Source organism: Canis lupus, chromosome 30, assembly GCF_011100685.1.
Source record: "Canis lupus familiaris isolate Mischka breed German Shepherd chromosome 30, alternate assembly UU_Cfam_GSD_1.0, whole genome shotgun sequence".
Taxonomy (NCBI): domain Eukaryota; kingdom Metazoa; phylum Chordata; class Mammalia; order Carnivora; family Canidae; genus Canis; species Canis lupus.
In genome coordinates, this window is record NC_049251.1 from 17,801,446 (window position 1) to 17,817,469 (window position 16,024).

Sequence of the window (16,024 nt, forward strand, 5' to 3'; positions counted from 1 at the left end):
GTGTCTTCGCCTTTGTCTACTTTTCCAGCAGTTTTTCATGACGAGTTTATTGGTCTCGATGTCAAACCCTCGCATTAGCAAGCAAGTGCACAATACAAGCCGTGCCTTGTGTGCCTCTTTAATAAAAGTGAAAAGAGGAAATCTGTAGAGCCTCGAGTTGCTGTTTATAGCCCCCAAGGTCGAGGGTAGATGTTCCCACTAGTCGAGATCGTTGTCCCCGGCTGGAGTAAGGCTTACTATCCGCAGTTTCTTATAATGTGGTGCCTGCCGATTGCAAAGACTAGGGTCGGCGCTGAGCGTCGCCCTCCTCGCTTGGACTACAACTCCCAAGATGCCCCGAACGCTGCGAGTGCGCACGCGCGCCTGTGGCGGAGGGGGAACCAGCAGCACCGACAGCGCGGTCGGGCTGGGGCGGTCGCGGGGGAGTGGGTCGGGCGACTCCCAAGGAGGCAGACGCAGGCGGACGGGCGGGTGCTGGGGACCGAGGGGCAGGCGGTCCTCGCGGGTCTGTGAAGAAGGTCGGCGGCCGCGGCGGGTGCCGTTCAGGTAAGCGCAGCCGGGTGCTTTCCGGGAAGTCCGTCTGCGGGCGCAGGCTGGGAGCCGCACCGGCCATGGTGGCTGAGGAGGGAGAGGCTGCTGCCTTGCACCGCCGGCCCGGCTCTCCCGACCTACCGGTGTCTCGGGGCGCGGGGACACGGTGGTGGCTGCTTGCGGTGGGGCGGGCCGGGCCGGGCCGGGCCGGGTGGGGGCTGCGGGGCGCCCTGGGCGTCGCCCGCGGTGGAGGCGCGCGAACCCCCGGTGGCCGGTGAATCACTCGGGGGCCCGGCCTCCCCGGGTTCGCGACCGGCCCCTTCCCGTCCCGCCGGAGCGGTGCGAGCCCGCCGTGCCGCTGCGCCCCTTCCACTCCACCGAGGCGCAGCTGGGGGGCGATCCTCTGAAGGTTTCCTCGCCGAGACTCCTTCAAAGGCTTCTGCAAAAAGAAAGAAAGAGAAGAAAAAAAAAAAAAAGCAAACCCCAAAACCTTTAGGTCACACCCTTTTGCGGGCGGGGGGGGTGGGTGGGTGGGGATTAAAATCTGGCTTGTCTTGCATTCGCTGTTATTGATCTATATCCTCTGCCTTAAAATAAATTCCTGGCTCCTGTGCAGCACAGCTGGATCCAGCTGTAAAGTTTGTGTGTTGATTTGTTTTGAGGACGTGACTGGGTCGTTGTATTTCTTGCTTACAGAGTTGGTGTGTTTCCTCTGCAAGCCTGCAATCTAATTACAAACAAATGGGAAACAGCCGCCTTTTTTTTTTTTTTTTTTGCCTTTTTTTTTTTTTTTAATGTTTAGTTAAGAATCGCGTTTCCAACTTGCCCTTGGCCTTTCTTAAAACCAAAAGTCGCCTGGTAATGAACACTGCAGTAAAATTTATCCCAGGAGGTCATTTTTGAACAGGAAATAAGCCTGTGGAGATTTAAGTGAGTTCTGTGCGGTCTCCCTTGGTTTGTAACATTTTCGTGCAGCTCATGTTTTTTTTCCTGAGAATCCTTCAGTTTAATTTTTTGGCAGATTAGGTTGGTTGATTAATTAATTGGGCTGTCAAAAAATATACTAAGCTTGGAAAGATAGTTTTGTCCAGCCTCATTTACTCTTTGTAGTCTCTCCCTTCTAGTCCTTGGCACTTTTTACCCTACCGCTTCTTTCAGAATCTATAATCATTTCATTATATTTAAAATTTCTTTCTAATAATTTGTAAGAAAGAAACAATTAAAATGCGAGACCCAGTGTGTTCTGATTCTTTTAGCTTGCTTGCTTTACATCTGCTCCGTATTTCTAGTTTGCACATCTTTTACTTTTTTACATAATCTTTGCACCTCTTGTAGGGCTGGAGCCCACAACCCCGAGATCAGGACTCATGCTCTAACCACCAAGCCAGCCAGGTGCCCCAGGTTTGTTCATCTTTAAAATAGGGTGTGGTTTTTTTTTTTTGTTTTTTTTTTTTAAGATTTTATTTAGTTGAGAGAGAGAGAGCACAAGCAAGAGGGGCAGGGAAGAGGGAGAGGGAGAAGCAGGCTCCTCACTGAGCAGGGAGCTCCATGTGGCGCTGGATCCCAGAATCCTGTGATCATGGTCTGAGCCAAAGGCAGCTACTTAACCAGCTGAGCCACCCAGGTGCTCCTAAAATGAGTTTATTAGGGGCTTCTGGGTGGGTCAGTCTGTTAAACATCTGCCTTCATTTCAGGTCATGGTCCTAGGGACCTATGATAGGGCTTCCTGTTATGCGGAGAAAATGCTTCTCCTTCCCCCCCCCAACCCCCCAAGTAAGTAAATAAATATTTTTAAAGATTTTATTTATTTATTTATGAGACACAGAAAGAGAGGCAGAGACACAGGCAGAGGGAAAAGCAGGCTCCTCTCAGGGAGGACTTTATGATCCCAGGACCCCAGGATCATGCCCTGAACCAAAAGCAGACGCTCAACCACTGAGCCACCCAGGCATCCCTAAAATCTTTTTTAAAAAGTAAAAAATAAAATGAGGTCATTGGACCAGATGACCCCAAGATTATTTTAGCCTTAAATATCTCTGATTTTTAAAATTCAGTTATTCATTCAGGAAACCCCACATTTGTCATTCCAAGCCCTGTGTAGGCCTAAAGGAACAAAAATGATTTCCTGAGGATGTTACTGTCCCGTGCTCAATTTCTTTTGATCATATTTTTATGACTAGTTCCAAAGTTTTGTGGTCTTTCCTCCAGGCCAAATTCTACAGTTTGAATAACTTCACCTAAAGTTAAATACATAGATCACATTAAACACATCCAAGTCACATCCCATTACAATGATCAATTTCACTCTAGGCCTGGGTGGCTCAGTTGGTTGAGCTCAGGTCATGAACCCAGTTCATGGGATGGAGTCCTACATCAAGCTCCTTGCTCAGTGGGGAGTCTGCGTCTCCCTCTGCTTGCCATTCTCCCTGCTTGCATCCCGTCCCCCCCCCCCAATAAATCTTTAAAAAAAAAAAAAAAAAAGATCAATTTCACTTTAATCAGAGATTTTTCAAGTCCCAGTACTGGTCCATTTAAATAAAACACAGGTTCAGTACAACAGAAAGGACCTGAAGGGTGTAGGGTGGTGCTTCTCAGACCTTAATATGCATAAATGACCCAGGATCTTGTAGGTTTGAAGAAGGTCCCTAGAATCTGCGTGTCACATAAGGAATGCTGTTGTCTCTCACACTTCAAATATCAAGGGGTTGGAGGTGTTTTAAGGTGTTTATAATGACTGGTACTGATTGCTATGATACTAAAATACATAGCAATAGCTTTTCCCAACTCTCAGTTTTTATTTTTTTTATTTTATTTTATTTTTTTTTAACTCTCAGTTTTTAAAAGTTATTCTGGTCATTCTAACAAAAATAAGTGCCTTCACAAGTTTTTTTCTCCTCTGTCCTTCCTTTCTCCTTTCTCTTTGCTGTGTTGTCTCAGCTTTTTTTTTTTCTCATCTTCTTCCACCCTCCACTGTTCTCATTCGATTAATTCAGTAATTCACTAATTCAACAAATATGTGTTTTGTCCCATCTTAGGCTGATGGTGAATACAGACATAGAAAACATAGTTTTTGGGAACTTATTCTTTCTGATTTTAGGCATGTGTACTTGTTTAATAGTTTAGAGCACTATTGTAAGAGCCATGTGTAGGGAATAAAAGCCTGTAGTAGGTATTCAAAAGGAGAGATCTTTTACAGTTGTGGGGCTGGGAAACAAAACTATCTTTTTTTCTACTCACTGGTCATCGCTGCTTCCCTCCCCTCCCCCACCCCCCTAATGTTTGAGTCTATTGTGACAAATCTATATAAAAATACAGTACGATTTTGTAAATTTATTCAAAACTTGTGGTGAGCTGGCTATATGAAAATCAATTAGTGATCTCATAGGGAGGGTGAGGGGTGGTGGGGATAAAAGTAATCTGGATAGAGACCAAAAGAGGGAGAGGAAAAGGTAAGAAGAAGGAAAGACAAAAGAGATCCTAGTAAAACAGGAGAAAAGGGCTTTGTGGGTTTTTGGGTGTTAGTCTGATGTACCTAGTATATATTACTAATGCAATAAGTCTTGTTATTTAGGCTGTATTTTCTTTTGAAGATCCAATTAGTGGGGTGCCTGGGTAGCTCAGTCGGTAAAGCGTCTGCCTTTGTCTCAGGTCATGATCCCAGCCCCAACTGAGCAGGGAGCTTGCTTCTCCTGCTCCCCCCCTTGCTTATGCTTGCATGCACACTCTGTTTCTCTCTCTCAAATAAATAATTTTTTAAAAATCCAATTAGCTGACAAACTATCCATCATGCTTTTCAGTTCTTAAATTTAAATATGTATCGGCTCTGTCTTGATTAAAATAGTTGAGGAGGGTATTCTTTTTTAGGCTGTCATAGTGCCTAAAGTATTATTATTCTCCTTTCAGTGACTTTCCTTGAAGACGTTTGTCTTACTTAGTCTCAATTTTTTTTTAAATGTTGTTACTCTTTTTTTTTTTTTTTTTTTTAATGTTGTTCTTTTAAGTAATCTCTACACCCAGTGTGGGGCCTGAACCTGCAACACCAAGCTCGGGAGTCATGCTCCACCCACCCAGCCATTTATTCTCATCTTTATAGAAGATCCACTCAACTGTAAATCACAACCTTAAATTCATATTGAGAGGAAAATGCTACAGAAAACAGAAAAGTCTACTGGACTTCTAACAGTCCATTAGGTACATATTGAAATTGTGAAGAATCAAACCAAATCTGCTATTTATGCAATATTAAACATGAACACATATTCTAATATCTGTGTCTGTAATCCATTAGGTAATTTGCAGTAATGAAGGAATGGAGATGTGAATAATACGGAGTGGCAAATATTTGAAAGTGTATGTGTCTATTATATTGTAGAATTTCATTTAAAACAAAATTATGAACTTCTATCTTGAAGCAGAGTGCTACTTTGTATTTTTATTGAGGTATGATTAGCATTCAATAAAATACACATATGTTAAGCATCTAGTTCAAGGAGTTCTAACCATTTTATACACTGTAACTTTACCAAAATAAGATAGAAAACATTTTTATCACTGTAGAAAGTTCTCTCATGCCATCATTTTTCTAGTCATTTTTCTCACCCACTCTCCTCCAGTGGAAGCAACCAGTTTCAGCTCTGTATTTCTGACACCATAGATTTGTTTTGCCTTGTCTTGGACTTAACATAAATGGAGTCATACAGTAGTATATGCTTTTTGTGTGTCTGGCTTCTTTCATGTAATGTTTTTGAGATTCACCTGTGTTGTGTCAGTGGTTGGTACTTTTTAAAAGATTTTATTGAGAGAGAGAGAGTGACTAAGTAGGGGGAGGGGCAGAGGGAGAAGGAAAAGCAGACTCAGCTCTGGGCTCAACAGGAAGGGAGCTGGCGGGGTGGGGGTGGGGCTCAATCCCAGGACCCTGAAATCATGACCTGAGTCAGAGATGCTTAACCAACTGAGCCACCCAGGCATCCCACTTGATACATTTTTATTGAGGAGTAGTATTCCATTGTATGAATATAGCCTAATTTCTTTATGTTTTATCCTGATGGGTGTTTGGGTTTTTTTCCAGGATTGGGTTATTAGAAATAAAGTTGATATGAACATTTCCTTTACAAGTCTCTTGTGGATAGATATTTTCATTTCTCTTGATAAATACTTAGGAGTGGAATTACTGAGTCATAGGGTGGATGTATGTTTAACTTTATTTAAAAACTGCCCCACAGTTTTCCAAAGTGATTAGAGTTCCAGTTGCTTCACATTTTTAACGTTGCCAAATGTTAGTGCTGTCAGCCCCTTTTATTTTAGCCACATTGGAAGCTGTAAAATGGTACCTCGTTATTATTTTAATTTGTATTTTTTTGATGACTAAGGATATTGAATGCTTTACTGGGTAGTAATTGGCTTCTCTTCTAAAGTATCTGTTAGAGTTTTTGCCTATTTTTTCACCGGGTGGTTCATCTTTTTATTGTTTGTAGGAGTTCTTTATATATTCTGAGTACAAGTCCTTTGTCAAATATACAATATTTTTTACCTAGTCTGTGACTTTTCTGTTTACTTTCTTGATGTTGTGATAAGCAAAAATTTTTAATTTTTATGAAGTCCATTTTATCAACTTTTAACTTTATGGTTAGTGTTTCTTATGCCTGTCCCCAGTGTTGCAGAGAGATCCTGTTTCCTTCCAAAAGCATCGTTGTTCTAGGTTTTACATTTAAGTCTGTGATCTGTCTCAAATTAATTTTTGTGTTAAGATGGGAGGTAGGGGTTTAGGTTCATTTTCCCTTCATACAGATATCTGTGGTTCCAGCAACATGGGTTAAAAAAATTTTTCCTTTCTCGGTTAGATGGACTTGGAATCTTAACTGAAAATCAGTAGAGCTATTTTCTATTTTCCTTGTGCTTTTATTTTTAGTTTCTTAAGCATGGGCCCTATATCTTTAAAAACAAAAGGAAAATACAAAAAAAAAAAAAAAACCTTTTATGCCCCTCTTCCAGACTGCAGCTACCCTGAGATTGATCCAGAGCTGGTTACCTTATATTTTCTGATGGAGGAATGCTAATAACGAATTTGAATTTGAAATGGCTTTCCTACTCCAGTTTAGTCCTTTGTGTCGCATTAATTCCTGAATTTGTCATGTAACAATTTCTAAAAAGGTTGGTTATTTTTTCTCCCAGATTGTATTGACTGATAATATAAAACAATATTATTTTTTAAAGAGTGTCACCTCAAATGTGAGGTAGGAAACATGTTGGGATTCGGAGCGAATGGCCAAGAAAGATTTCTTGAGATGTCTTTGGTGCAAAACAGTGTTTGTTTAAGCACGAAGATGGGACATGGGCAGAAAGCTGCACTGGGTCATGAGGAGTGGCCCATTATATACTTTCAGGTTGGGAGTGGGTTAGGGATGACGTAAGTCTCTAAGGGAGTTTGGAAGCAAGGTTTCCAGGACCTTGATGGGGCTAGCTATTGTTAGGAAAAGGTCATTTATTCCTGTCCAATAAACCTTAGTCATGAGACCCTTCATATCGGTTGGTTATATGCTTGGAGGTGATTGCCAACATACATCTTGGCGGGTAGAGGTAAGGGAAATTTCCAAATGAACTTTCATACTCTAAAGTAGACCCACAAGATCCTGGGGGTTGAGCTAAGATTGCCTTTTGCCCCTAGCAAAGCATTAACATCAAGGCAGCTGAGTTCCTAGAGAATTGTCACTCTGCCTATCTTAAGGACTTGTCAGTGGGGCTGCAAGTAGTAAGGAAACTTAGTTTTCCTTTGCCTTTGTTTCCCACATCCCACTCAAATTTTCACTCCAATGTAACTATTTGAATTTTTCCTCATTTTCTTCCAGATTTTGTTCATCCATATCCATGTTTTTCTATGGATGTAACCATAATGTACCCGTTCTTTTCAAACGCTGAGCAATAATCAGTGAACATTGCCTTCCACGTGTGTGTTACTGTTGTTAGTAAAGACAAAGCTGGAGACGGAGAAAAGACCAGTTAGGAGACTTACCAGTGGGGAATATTGAATCCAAAACTTAAGTAAAACAGAAACGAAGATTTTCAGATAGATTATATTTCTATGGAAATATGGGACAGCTCTGGTTTCTTTATTTTCTCTTTATTTTTTAAAAAGATTTTATTTATTCATCAGAGACAGGCAGAGAGGCAGAGAGAGAAGAAGACTCCCTGTGGGGAGCCTGATGCAGGACTTGATCCCGGGATCATGACCTGAGCTGAAGGCAGACGCTCAACCACTGAACCACCCAGACACCCCTTATTTTTTCCTCTTTAATATATAACATCTTTATTGAAATTCACACACCACACAATTCACTCATTGAAAGAGTACCAGTCAGTACCTTTTAGTATATTCACAGAGTTGAGCAGCCATCACCATAGTCCATTTTAGAACATTTTCATCACACCAAAAAAAGAAACCCCTATTTATTAGCAGCTGCTGCTGGCTTTCACCAGCTTCTCTTGTCCCTCACCATCCCCCACCCCCCAGGCAACCATTAATCTGCTTTCTGCCTATTCTGGATATTTCATTAAAAATGGAATCATACAGCATATAGTTTCTTGTGACTGATTTCTTTTGCCCTTATACTCTTAATAGTTTGAGAATCATTGAAATACAGACAAGTTTCCCTCACAGATGTGCACACTTTTTGACCTGTAAGGATATACACTCCCTCAGGTACATATGCTCAAACACCTACGCCTACTCACTAAAGTACACAAACACACCAAGACAGACTTGCAAACTAAGGTACTTGATACACAGAGATAACCCTTTACAAATAAACAGTTTTCTATCAGAGCATATCTAAGCACTAAGATCACCACAAGTACATACAAGTGAATACAGTTTCTGAAGTGTGTGAGAAAACATGATGACAACATGGCAAGCTGTGAGAAAATGAGGGCTCAAGGGACAAGAGTGAATGAGAGTGCGATGGCAGTTTGAATTTATTTCGCGTGTAATCTCTCTGGGTGTTTAAGACACTTCCTAGAGCTTTTAGTTGTTTCAACCAGAAGCAACGGTCTGACACTTATATATTATTTAATATGTATATAGACCTATAGGCAGGAGTTTTGGAGTTCCTGAGCCTATTGCATAGCAGTCCTTTTGAGCAGGAGGTTATTAATTGATATTGTAAGGTAAGGGATTTCCATATGGAAAACAGTAACTAACAAAATATTTTGGTTCCGGGATCCCTGGGTGGCGCAGTGGTTTAGCGCCTGCCTTTGGCCCAGGGCGCGATCCTGGAGACCCAGGATCGAATCCCACGTCGGGCTCCGGGTGCATGGAGCCTGCTTCTCCCTCTGCCTGTGTCTCTGCCTCTCTCTCTCTCTGTGTGACTATCATAAATAAAAAATAAATAAATTAAAAAAAATAAAAATAAAAATAAATATTTTGGTTCCCTCAAATATATTTAAGTCTGGCATCTATTCAGAAAGGCCTTACTCTAGGGCAGGTATGGCAAAATTTGAAATAATAAACCCCAAATTTATTTTTGTTCATGTCAGGTGAATATTAACCAAAGTTAGTATTCTTAAAGTACTCTTTCCTGTTTCTTCTTTAATATGGTCACTGGGGTATTATAGCTGCTTAGTGGGGGAGTGTGGGAGTAGGTGGGGTGGGATGGTGGTAGGGAAAAATGCTTCCTTAGATTGGCAAATATTAGGACACCTGAGTGGCTCAGTGGTTGAGCATCTGCCTTCCCGTTCAGGTCATGATCCCAGGGTCCTGGGATTGAGGCCCACATCAGGCTTCTCTCTCCGCCTATGTCTCTGCCTCTCTGTGTCTCTCATGAATAAAGAAATAAAATCTTTAAAAAGTATATTGGCAATTGTCAATAAGTATGTGATTATTTGTAAGTCAAGCACATTTTTTCACCTCTGCAAGGCCTTGTTCGTACCCCCTTTACACCTGCCTTTACTTTGTCACTTTGAGCCTCCATTATTACTCCTCCTTGTCAAACAGCCGCCTTTTTTTTTTTTTTTAAGATTTTATTTATTTATTCATGAGAGACACAAACAGAGAGGCAGAGACATAGGCAGAGAAAGCAGCAGGCTCCATGCAGGGAGCCCAATGTGGGACTCGATGCTGAGACTCCAGGATCACGCACACCCTGTACCAAAGGCAGGTGCTTAACCGCTGAGCCACCCAGGTGTCCCTCTTTTTTGTTTTTTAATTCAATTAATTAACATATAGTGTGTTTTTAGTTTCAGAAGTAGACTTTGGTGATTCATCAGTTGCATATAATACCCAGTGCTCATTCCATCAAGTGCCCTCTTCAATGCCCATCACCCAGTTACCCCATCCCCCACCCACCTACCTCCCCTCCAGCAACCTTCCGTTTGTTTTCTAGAGTTAGGAGTCTCTTATGGTTTGTCTCCTTTGCTGATTTTGTCTAATTTTATTCTTCCCTTCCTTCCCCTATGATCTTCTGCCTTGTTTCTTAACTTCCACATATGAGTGAAATATAATTATCTTTCTCTGACTGACTTGTTTCACTTAGCATAATACCCTCTAGTTCCATCCACATCATTGCAAATGGCAAGATTTCATTTTCTTTCATGGCTGAGTAATATTCCATTATGTGTGTGTGTGTGCGTGTGTGTAGATATATACGGATATATATATATCTATATAGATATATATATACAGATAAATATATCTACACACAAACAGCCCCCACATCTTCTTTATCCATTCATCTATTGATGGACATCTGGGCTCTTTCCATATTTTGGCTATTCAGACAATCTTTCTACTCTCCTAAGACATTGTACTGCATCCCAGGTGAACTCCTGGGTATAGTTTGCTCTCCAGAGAGTAGCACTTTTCACTGCATTCAGCTCCTTAGCCTTCCTCCTGCCGTATCCTCTTTTCTTTCTCTCTTTTCCCACTACCAAAACCTTAGTACTGGCATATATCTCCTTTTGAGTAGGATACCAGGGAAGCCTCTTCAGATAAATGTTGTTTGAACTGTCCCTGAAAGATGTGAAAGGACTTAAACCTGAGAAAAGGGGAAAGGTGTAATGAACCGTGTGATCGGAGGGTTGGAAACAGAAAAACAAGAAACCGTATGACTTTGACCAGAACACAGGGTGTGTGAAGATCACTCTTTCTGTTTTACTTTTCTTCCTCTTCTTTTGCTGGCTCATTCCCATTTGTTCCCCACCTGCACTGTACTTTGATCTCTTTCCTTAGTATATACTTCTCCTCTCTCTATCTAGCTAAATCTGTCCTTCCCTGACCACCCACAGTGATCTCTGAACTTTTGTAGCGCTATTTACCAATCCCATTCTTCTATCAGTTAATTTTATATTGCTTTGATTTTTTTTTAAATAGCTTTATGTGCATGTTTCATTTTCCAAAATAGAGTGTATTAGTCAAGGCTCTGAGGTCTTAGGGAACAAAACCCACTTAAGCTTCCAGAAAGTATGGCAGGGCTGGGAGTTGTAGTGGATTGTTATTGTAGACCACTGAGCTCCCTTACAGCTGGGTTCTCAGCTGGAACCCAGAGAAGGCAGTTGGAAAGCTCCTGTACTCTTTCCTCTGCCTTCAGCTTCCTTTTGTGCCTCTGCTCCATTGTAGGACATTAATTTGGATTTTTAAGAATACTATGCAGTACAATATTTACCTATCTTGATTACTGAGGTGTTTCTTGTTTTGTTTTTTGTTTTGTTTTGGTGTCCTCTTAAATCATGCACCCAAAACAAGTGCCTTTCTTCCTTATCCTAGACTCAGCCCTGCTCTATCCTCTCCTTTTTGGACTGGCTTTCTCTTGGTTTTTGCTTTCCCCTTAGCTTCAGCATAAATGTGACTTAAACTTGCTGTGATGCTGACTCCAGACTGGATGACACGTGAACTCTCCATTTAGTAAGAGGCGAAAGATTTATACGATCTGAAGAGAAACCAGAGTATTGAACTCTCCATTTAGGTTTTGTTTCCCAGCTTTCCGTATTCCTGGTGAAGAATTGGATTGCTCTATCCTGCTAGGACTAGGGATATCCCCTACACCAAATACCTATGAGAGAGGAGGCATTAGTGGTTGGTTGCTTAGACCTTATACTAAACAGGACCCGGGATAAGGGTGGTCCCAGACAAGGACACTTAGGGTTGGTCATCCCCAAACGTGCTTACTTTGGTACCTGACATCAGAAGGAAGTGACTGGGCCTTTACTTTTTTTGTATCTCTACTGCATCTAGCAGATAAACAGTTAAAAAGCGCTGTGTTTCTTATTTAGTATCTATGACTTTCTGAACATTTGACCATTAGGATTAAACATGAGCATAACAGACCAATCAGAGCAATATTCCATTGTATACCACATCTTCTTTATCCATTCATCTATTCATGGATGTTTGGACTGCTTCCATATCAGTATTTTTGTATCCTTTGGGTAAATACCTAGTAGTGCAATTGCTGCTATATCATAGGGTAATTCTATTTTTAACTTTTTGAGGAACCTCCATACTGTTTCCACTCTGGCTGAACTCTGCATTCCCACTAACACTGCAGGAGGGTTTCTTTTTCTCCATATCCTCACCAACACTATTGTTTCTTCTGTTTTTTTTTTTTTTTTAATTTTAGCCATTCTGACAGGTGTGAGGTGATATCTTTATGTACTAACCCTATATCAGATATAGCTTCTGCAAATATCTTCTTCTATTTAGTAGGTTGCCTTTTAGTTTTGTTGATTGTTTCCTTTACTGTGTAGAAGGTTTTTGTTTTAATGTAGTCCTGATAGTTTATTGATAGTTTATTTTTATCCTTGTTTCCCTTGCCTCTGGAGACATATCTAGAAAAGTGTTGCTATAGTCAGTGTCAGAGAAATTACTGCTTGTGCTCTCTTCAAGGATTTTAATGGTTTCAGGTCTCACATTTAGGTCTTTAATCCATTTTGAGTTTATTTTTGTGTATTTGAAAGAAAGTCCAGTTTCATTCCTTTGCATGTAGCTGTCCAATTTTCCCAGCACCGTTTGTTGACAACTGACCTTAAATGGAGTCCTTCAAACTTAATTTAACTAAGATGATTTGGAGGATATAGAATTTAAAGTTCGTTGTGTGCATTGGATAATATTCTGTGCCATTGACTTGCTTTCTGTGGTTGTTGATGTTTATAGGTTGTTGGTTATTGCATTAAATTGTTCCACAGTTTTGTGTTTTAGTTATTTTATCCTTCTCTTTTGCCTCTAGCTGTGGCTTCTTGTTGCCAAGTACTGTCCCTTTAGTAATTTGTTTCTGTTAATGTGTGGTGTGTTGTAATATAAAAGTAAAATCACAGTAGAAAGTATTTTATAGAGGCAGTGTGTTGCAGTGTAAAAAGCGTGAATTTTGGGGTCAGGCTCAAATCTCACATCGATGTTGAGAAAGAAGTTATATATCCTTGGGCAGGTACTTTATTGTCTCTGAGTCTCAGTTCCTTCATTTATGAAATGAGGATAGTAGTATTTTGCAGAATTAATATGAGGAGATGTATATGGTAAACTACCTGGCGTATAAGGGTATGCAAATAAAAGGTGATTCCTTTTTTCCCCTATTATATCGGAAAATGGCCAATGGCTTCTTGTTTATTGGAGAAACTCAGATAAATGAAAGAAATGTGTTTTTAAGATGTAAGATAAAGACCGTCTTATTCTATCACTTAAAAATATTATTTTTCAGTTGGTGTTATAAGTGTTAATTTGAGAATTATTATCCTGAACTTTTGTTTTGGGTCCTCTCAGCAACCTCCTCCTCTTCCTTGCATTAAATTGCCTTTTCTTCTGTGTGGCTTTCTTGATTCCCCTTGTTTGCTATTAAAGGAAGACTGTCGGGACGTGTGGGTGGCTCAGCAGTTGAGCGTCTGCCTTTGGCTCAGGGTGTGATCCTGGTCCAGGGATCAAGTCCTGCATCAGGCTCCCTGTGAGGAGCCTGCTTTTCTCTCTATTTCTCTCCCTCTCTGTGTCTCTCATGAATAAATAAATAAATAAAATCTTTAAAAAATAAATAAAGGAAGACTGTCCATCAGCCCCTTTTAAAAGAACCTGTGTCAAGGCAAACCTTATGACCTTTAGGGCAGTAAACCAGGCTTCTTGGCCAATAGCAATGATTTCTAAGACTTCCCTTCTTTCATCAGTTCTGCTTTTTTTTTTTTTTTTTAAGCTACCATCTTAAATAGCTAGTCTTTAGCTAGTCTTAAATACTAGTTTTTCTTTTCTTTCCCACTCCCTTCCATTTTTCTGTTCTCAGGAACTATTCCCATTAACTGTATGGTCCTCATTATTTAGGTAGTTTTATGTAGTTTGATTTTAATAGTATGTGTATATATACATTTTTCAGAGGTTATCTTTTTGTAGTTTTCATTATTTATAGGGAACTCTCCTATCTTAACATCATGAATGTTTCAGTTTTCTAACCAGACATTTTTTGCCTTCTGTCTTAAAACCCCAATAAAAACCCGCGATACCCTCTCTTTACTGGACTGTTGGATGCTTCACCACATGCAGACACTCCAGTTCAAGTCACCCAATCTGTTTTATTTTTTATTTTTATTTTTTATTTTTAAAGATTTTATTTATTTATGTGAGACACAGAGAGAGAGAGAGAGAGAGAGAGAGAGAGAGAGAGAGAGAGGCAGAGACCCAGGCAGAGGGAGAAGCAGGCTCCATGCAGGGAGCCTGATGTGGGACTCGATCCCGGGTCTCTAGGATCAGGCCCTGGACTGAAGGCAGCACTAAACCGCTGAGCCACCCAGGCTACCCACCCAATCTGTTTTAAGCAATGTTATTGAGGCATAATTTATACCATAAAATTTATCCATTTTAAGTGTACAGTTCAGTAATACCAAATATTCCTTTCAAAAACTCTTCAGGGCTACCTTTGGTCTAGAAGATGGTAGTCAACTTGTTCTTTTCCATCTTTTTTTCCCAAGATCACTTGCTTGGAATGTGTGGGTGTTGCTTCTGGGTGCCACGTGTTTACTTCCAAGTACTACATCTGTTGGTTATTCCTTCAGTTACTCATTCTAAATATTATAGTAACTTGTTAAGAATGAGGTTCTCTACACTTGGGATTCAGGGTCAAGGTTGGAGGGCAGGGAGAGTAGTGCCATTTTCTTGAAGAATGGCTCCTTTTTGCCTGTTGACTGATGGAACTCATTCTTAATAATCTCTACCAGAAGAACTCCAGGGCTTATAGTCTCTCTGATTGGTACTGTAGTCCCCATCCCCCCCTTGAAACATCAGGACACATTATGCATATTGTAGGCACGTGCCTTTTTAAACATTATAACTGCTTTTCCTTGTCAGTCTGAAAATTAATTTAATTGCTATAGCAAAGCTTGGTATGACCCCAGTCTCCTGAAATTAATTAGAGTAAAACTTGTGGTGTCTCTGAAACTCACAAGTGTGCTGTTTCTCTGAAGGCATATGAAATGTCTTTACCATACAGGAGTGAGGCATGGTCGGGAGGAGCATGAATTTATATCAGTCAGGGCACCCAACACCTTGAATCGATGGCAAATATTGGGGCTAAATGGTGTGGTGCACCCTGAGCGTTGTTGACCTTCAGAGTAGAGAAGAGACTAAGCAGGGTTAGAAGAGCTAGGAAGGGCTTTGGAGAAGATGGATTTGAGCCTGTGTGTCAAGGGTATGGAGGGTTTGGATAGAATGGAGAAGTGAAATTTGAGGCCCTGGTAGCGAGGATTGTTGAAGAGAAGTATACACCCACTGTGGGAAACAAATGAAGCAAAGGGATGTAGTGAATTTACCTGTGAGACCCTGAGGAAGCCAGCCAGATTACAGCAGAGGATTCCTAGTAATTCTTAGCAAAAGTAGGAAGGTGGAGTTTTGTCAAAATCACATGAGAAACTGTCAAAATACAAACAACTAACAAAGAAAAAATTCTAAGCAAAGAATGAAGTGTAAAAGCACTGTAACAGACTGTAAACAAAATCATTAGAGCAGGAAAACAAGAGCCTAGAGTCAGGCAGGGAGTTTGCTTGTCCCTGGGAGAGAGGGCTTGGTAAGGCATTGTTTTTACTTCCTCTCTTTATAAGGCTCCAAAAATTTCACTAGGTATTGGAATTGTTCCTGGGAAGGGGCAGGGTCCAGATACACAAGGCTTTGAGGGCCTGAGCAGAACTTCAGAAAAGTTGAAGTTCTTTCTCCTGATGTTTCTTTAGGGAAAAGGAAAAAAAAAACATCCTAAAACTGGCCCCAGTCTAAGTTCAGAGTTTTCAATTATATAAGTAGGGCCTTTGGTCCCAAGCTGTGAAACTTGAGGGAATATATGATCATCTATCTCTTTAAAATGGTTTTACTATTAGTCTCATAGATTGTTAGTTTTTTTCTTTTACTTTATTTTTTAAAGATATTTTTCCTATTTATTAGAGAGAATGAGAGAGAGAAAGATCTCAAGGAGAGGGGAAGGGCAGCAGAGGGAGAAGTAGACCCCCGCTGAGCAGGGAACCCCATGAGGGACCTTGGTCCTGGGAT

At 40.7% G+C, this 16,024-nt stretch overlaps 1 protein-coding gene across 1 annotated transcript in view; it reads left to right on the plus strand.

The window, feature by feature from the left end:
• Window positions 1-378: 378 nt before the first annotated feature.
• Window positions 379-16,024, plus strand: part of TMOD3 (tropomodulin 3) — an 84,739-nt gene continuing 69,093 nt past the window's right edge. Inside the window, exon 1 of the mRNA XM_038580430.1 lies at window positions 379-546. The gene's annotated coding sequence lies outside the window, so the exon portion shown is untranslated. The remainder of the gene's footprint in view (window positions 547-16,024) is intronic.